Consider the following 6,991-nt stretch of genomic DNA (forward strand, 5'->3'; position numbering starts at 1 on the left):
CACACAGGAGTAGCGATCTCAACTGTGTTAAAGGGAATCCCTTTAGACACCAGAGTAGTCCCAAAACGCATACCTCCTCTTTTACCCTGTGAAATCCTCACAGTCCGAAGACGAGCGCACCCACACCTACAGGAGTAGCGATCTCTACTGTGTTACGGGAGCCCCGTAGACACCAGAGTGGACACAAAACGCAACAACACCAATACTGCTTGATCATCAATTTCTTAAACTGATATCCCATTTGTTTTACATTGCTACCACATATCTGTTGCAGGCTGTAGCTTCATATTAGAACTAAAATGATATAATGTGTATTTGATATGGAGATGCATTTTTAGAGCTATTTGTTGGCTTGCTGTGATTGACAGGAATCTAAGAGCAGAAAGAGAGACATGGACATGCTGTAAAGTCAGTGTCACTATTAGTGGTTGTTTGATAGAGGGGTTTGTACAGGGCTACTGGCAGACTTGCAGGTGGGTATTATGGGATACTGACTTCATTTGGCATCTCTGTTGGTTTACAGGGCAGGATTGAGCAATAAGCTACATGAGCTACTTGAATCCACTCGTCTCTGTTAGTTTAGATAATTACACTGGTTGAATTTAGAGTTGTAAGTGTTTAGTTAGAGTTTTAGTTCTTTTGTGGCCTATCATTTCATTGTTATATGTCATAGATGGTATACTACAATATTGTATTTTTTATAGATTGACTAGCCAATCTGATTGCAGCTAAATTTGTTTCTGTTGGTTTCAGAGTTTCACTTTGTATTTATCTGGAAAAATAAATATTTTTTTATTCAACTATGCAGTTGTGCTTTACTTTTACATTTACATTGTTTGATAACAGTTTTAGTCAGGGAATAATCATTTATTCACACACACACACAGACACACACACACACACACACACACTTATGAGGGGAAGGTTGATTGGACTTCATTGGAGTGTTTTTTAAATATGCTTTCTTTCAAAAAAACGGCAACAAATCGGAGCGAACAGTTGCCAGATATATTTAGATCCAAATATATAGTTATATTACAATAAGGTCATGCAAGTAATTATATAGTTGTGTCACTAGATGGAGCTGTGTGGCTTTGATAACAGACAACAGGCCTTGAAACTGACCTTGTGACTCTTACTGATTAATCAGAACAGACACTTGCTTTGTAAAGGAAAAGCTTCTACGTACAGCTGTATTTAAAGACAAATGTGTAAGCAAAAGAGATGTTCATACTAGGGCTGTCAAAATAACACATTGATTTTGATTAATTAATCAGAAGCGCTACTTGATCCAGTGAATGGAACATTTGCATTTAAAAAACGCCCAGATGGAACAGTTGACAGGAGCATCGTTCTCTGCCATTTCTGCAGTGGGGAATTTTTGTACCATAGAAGTTCATCAAATCTGAAATATCACCTCACAATAAATCAACCCAGAAGTACGAGCTAGCACTCCCCTTCACAATAAAAGCCTCCCATTAATTTACTACTGAAGTACTCAGGTAGCACTTTCAGGAATGCAGACTCTCTAATATTATATTACTATTACATAATATAAATAATAATTTGAATGACATTATATATGGATCTCATGAAAGAATGATGATATGAGGGGTCTCTCGAGGGCTTTTTTCCACCGAGGGTGCTGAGTGTTGAACTTTATAGGATTTGTATAGAAAATAGCCGCCGTCGACTCGAAAAACACGATTAGTGGACGATTCGTCATTTTTCCCTAAGCATGTAATGTTTGGGGAAAAAAAAAACATTTAGAGAGTTATCTTTTATGTATGGATGAAAATCTAAAATAAAACCTTCTGGTTCAAAAATCAAACAAAAACATGCGGATTGTTTTGCTTTGCACCATTTTGCACATTACATCTTTATTGTTTATCAATCTGTGGAATTGTGACACTGAGTTAAACTAAGGTAAATGCTGCATGTCCCCCACTGCTCCACCAATCAGGGCCTGAGCAGGAGTGAAGAGATCATTCTGTCACCAGTGAGGGCAGACCGTCTCTGTTGACCGCCTGAAGCGCCCTGCTCTGTCTCCATGGCAACGCCAGAGAAGCCTGGCTCATCACCGGAGGGCCTGAACTTCTGCCACCACCTGCTGTATTGCCTCCTCACCTGGTGACGGACACACCTGTGTATCAATTAAACTATGGCTAACCCTATAGGGCCGTCTACACCGGCAATGATAACTAGCCTATCAAGATAATTGCTCTAGCTAGCTAATAGGATTGGGCCAACACTACAGTTTTAAATGTTGCTCTGGTTCGCAGGCAACAGCAATGTCCACACACGTTGTACACGTTGGTCAGTGTGGACACTCGGGCCGTAATCATAGTCACAGTCTTAAGTTTTTAAATGCATCGATGGCAGTGAGGACAGCTGTTGCTGTGTGGTGCACTGCTTGGTGAGCGTTACCTCCGTATTGAAGACACAGAGGACCAGGAAGATGCCAGGCCCCTGCAGAGAGTGGAGGAGAATGATCAGGACCTCAAGGCTTCTGTTGCTAGGCGCAGAAAGGCCAAGCAGCCAGGGCAGGCCCAGCACGCAGGTCTGGATCAGAGCTCTCCACGCCAGGCCTCTGTTGCGCACAGTAGGTTTTGTTTTGGTTTGTTTGTTTGTTTTGGGATTGATGGTTTCACATGTAGCTCTTCAAGTTCACATTTAATATTATATATTGTCACAACTATGGACTAGGGGTACTTATTCTTACCTGACATATCTGACTTTCGACATGACACTGTCTGACAGCTGCAGGATGATGAAAATGGCAGTGAAGAGCATAGTATTCACCTATTAAGGAACATAACAGGCATGACATTTATCTCACCCTTCTGTATCATTACAGATTCAATCACAAGCTATATGCTATGTTATAACATAGGATGCTATGTTATAACAACTGCATCCTTCTGTCTTAAAGAATTGAGTCATAATAAATTCCATGGTATATAAACTGTATGTTATGATAAGTGTTATCTTTGTCTGGTCAATGGCCTATGTTCATATCAAGGTCAAGTACAGTTTGAGCGACTTACAGGGAGCGTAATGATGGCTGTTAGTTACATAATTACCACACAATTTAGTACAGACTTTTAAGGACACATCATGTACTTTTAAAGGTGCTCTAAGCGATGTGACACGGTTTCTAAGCTAAAACATTTTTTGTCACATCCGCATGTGCCCTGAATACACTGTAAAAAAACGCAGACTCTGTGGACAGCCCAGGCTCCAAAAACGGCAACAAAAACAACTTGGTCCAGCCTGGACCATACAAACATAACAAACTGTTCCAGCTAATCCAGCCAATCACCGACAAGATGCACATTTACGAGAGTTTCAAATGCATGGGAGGGAGGGGGAGTCAACGTCAACGTTGAACGTTTGAACGTCAACAGAAGTGACGTTAGCCAACATCGCTTAAAGCACCTTTAAGGACATATCATGTCTTAGTGTACTTACAGCGAGGAGAACTAATAGAGGCCCTAGGAAACTCCAGATGAACCCGTCTGTGCAGCTCAACCAGCATCTGTGTGCACAACAGCCACACAACTTAGGTACACAACATTCGAGTAGCACTGAAGCACCTCTGATTTGAGTGACGAGTAGACTCAAGTGCTTAAGATGCTGTCAATCATACAATCCTAGTCATCTTCAATCAGCAATTGTACTAAAGTCCCTTTTATTTAGGCAAATCCCCCCACTCAGTGGCCATCTTGGTAATGCCCTGGGCAGTTATAGGGCAGCGGCCATCTTGGTAATGCCCTGGGCAGTAGTAATAGGCCAGCTAATGCACTTTGGGTCACAATGACAAAACATTTACATGTCTGAATTAAACTAAGAAATTCAATAAAATGAAGACAAATCATGAGTAGAAAACCCAAGTCCCCCCACTCGGCGGCCATCTTGGTACTTGGACTTACACTTTGGGCAGTTATCGGGCAGTTATTTTCCTATTCTACTGAATGGGGAGGCATACATGAAGGGGCGGGATATGTGTAGACTACTGCCATATTGGTGGTACAAACTAACCCCATGCATTTCAATGGAGGATTCTTTGAGTGCTGTGTCTCCTCATTAGGAAGTCTCTGATTGTAATTGATCTCTGGACCACTGTGGCATACAATACGACTGCGTGTTGAGGGGAGATGATAATTCAATTGAAAATCAGCTTTAGAATTCATTAGTTTGTCTTATTCATCTCTCCACAGCTGCCATTCATATTTAGAAGCTAACACTGACATTACACAATGCAGCTTTAAAGAAACTTACTGCTGGCTACCATATCCATCAGGCTTCATTCCGACGTACATGCCCACGATGACAAGGAGTAGTCCGTAGCCGATCACGTACATGTGCTTCCAGGAGGTCAGCTGCTGTGTGTTTTGGTTGAGCTGCTCAAGCCTCCTGGTGGTCAGGAGCAGTACTGCAGCCTCTATGGACGTCCAGAGGAAGCAGCACAAGTAGAAGTAATGCACAAAGACGGAGAGCACCCCGCACGTCACCTGAGGGGTCATCAATATCTTTATCAACGATCAATCAATTATTATTCATTACTCATCATCATAATCATTACCATCATCAGAAGCAGCAGCATCAACTTCACTACCACCATCCTCCTCATCGTCAACATTAGCATCAGCAGCAGCATGAACATCATCATCATCAACAACGTCATCAACACCCTCAACATCTTCACCATCATCACAAACACCACCATCATCACCTTCACCACCACCACTGCCACTATCATCATCATCATCATTATCATCAACAACATCATCACTACCAGCACCATCGTCATCATCATCATCATCTCCATCACCATCATCATCATCATCATTATCATCCTGCCCCGACACTCACCTCCTGCATGTGGTTGTTGCTCTGGATGACCAGGAAGAAGGGGTGTGCCAGCAGCAGGCAGGCCGACAGGTGGAGGCGTGGCGGGCTGCTCACCTGTGGGTTCTTCCTGCAGAGGGCAAAGGTCACCACGGCCAGCGTGAGGATCAGCAGCCCCAGCGTCTCAGTCAGGATGTTCAGCAGCCTCAAAGCAGGGTCCTGGGGGTCAGAGTGCACGGACAATGCTGACCACTGATAGAGGAGCAGGCCAGCCATTATGAATTAACACCACACAACCACCCACAATGCTGACCACTGATAGAAGAGCAGGCCAGCCATTATGAATTAACACCACACAACCACCCACTGATAGAGGAGCAGGCCAGCCATTATGAATTAACACCACACAACCATCCACAATGCTGACCACTGATAGAAGAGCAGGCCAGCCATTATGAATTAGCACCACACAACCACCCACTGATAGAGGAGCAGGCCAGCCATTATGAATTAACACCACACAACCATCCACAATGCTGACCACTGATAGAGGAGCAGGCCAGCCATTATGAATTAGCACCACACAACCATCCACTGATAGAGGAGCAGGCCAGCCATTATGAATTAACACCACACAACCATCCACAATGCTGACCACTGATAGAGGAGCAGGCCAGCCATTATGAATTAACACCACACAACCATCTACAAAAATGTACACTGTATGCACATGTAACGGAGGCGAACTGAGCTAGCATGCTAGTTGCGCGGGTAAATTCTCATGGTCTGGACATCGTTTAGGCTGGACTATCACTGCGGTGAATAAAGATCAACAGTCTTCAGAGATCTCCTGTCTGCATTGTCTCCTTCGGACGCCTTGTTCCAGAGTGCTAATTAGTAAATAGTTATAGTAGTGATTAATTGCTGATTGGATTCGAGAAGTGGACCAGTTTTCCTCGACAAAATCCTCACACCCCTAACCTTAAGAACGCTTTCTAACCGCTGAGTTGGGAGCCTGTCCTTTTAGCTCAGTGGTTAGAGCGTTCGACTTCCATGCCGGTGTGTGTTGAGGTGGCGGGTTCGAGGCCTGAGAGTGGCGAACAAACCGACCTCTGTGACACACACACACACACACAATTTTTTCCCTCTCTTTCCAAAGTTGTTTCAAATAAAAAAAAAATACTAGACGTCCATTCTCTGTTTGCGCAGCTATTTTGAATTGTGGACTAATTGTGGGTTAAGAGTCTTTCCAATTCAGCACCACCAGGAGATCAGAACTTCTCTGGCGTCTGTACCATTTGAGGTGTACACCCCCGATTGGCATCCCAGTCTTTCATACAGTAATACTCTGTGTATTAGCCACATTGTGTAGAAGCAGCAGGACAGTGTTTTATGCAAGTTAAAAGAAACAAAACCATATTAATACCATATTAACTGCCTCCGTGTATTAACCTCATAGCTGAAGAAATATTGCAAAATCAATGTATAAGCCTCAGTTAATAGTTGGGAAATTACGGTAAACATAATTTTCTCAAACGTCTAATGCAGCACCTGGCCTTCAAGGAGTTAACCAATCACTATTTAACCACATTGGTGTTTAGGATGATTAAAGCATCTTTTATTTTTTTTTACAAAAAAAACAATTCATCAATGTATCATCATGCATCTCTGTCTCCTCATCCCCAACTCATCAATGTATCATTATGCATCTCTGTCTCCTCATCCCCAACTCATCAATGTATCATCATGCATCTCTGTCTCCTCATCCCCAACCTGGGCTCTGTGGTCCGTCTGCATGATCAGGGAGAAGGTGGACAGGTGCATACAGGTGCACACGGTGTGGCTCCGCTCCGTTGGTTCTGCTCACGGTGCAGCCGTCCTCGATCCAGGCACTCTCGTTCCAGTACACGCAGTACAGCTTACGCTTCACGTGGGAAATCTATCAAGGCAAGGCAAGGCAAGGCAAGGCAAGGAAAGGCAAGGAAAGGCAAGGCAAGGCATTTTCATTTATACAGTATAGCAGCTTTGAAACACAAGTCATTCAGAGTGCAAAGGATTCACAAATGATGGAAACACAAAACAAAGCGAAAACACAGACAATTCAGAATCATATAAAAATATAGCATTATTAGGGGGGAAA

This window comes from Alosa pseudoharengus, unplaced genomic scaffold (genome assembly GCF_046254945.1).
Source record: "Alosa pseudoharengus isolate Yale_2024_CS ecotype anadromous, Long Island Sound unplaced genomic scaffold, YU_APseudo_1.1 YU_APseudo_1.1_scf_1, whole genome shotgun sequence".
In the NCBI taxonomy this organism is placed as follows: domain Eukaryota; kingdom Metazoa; phylum Chordata; class Actinopteri; order Clupeiformes; family Clupeidae; genus Alosa; species Alosa pseudoharengus.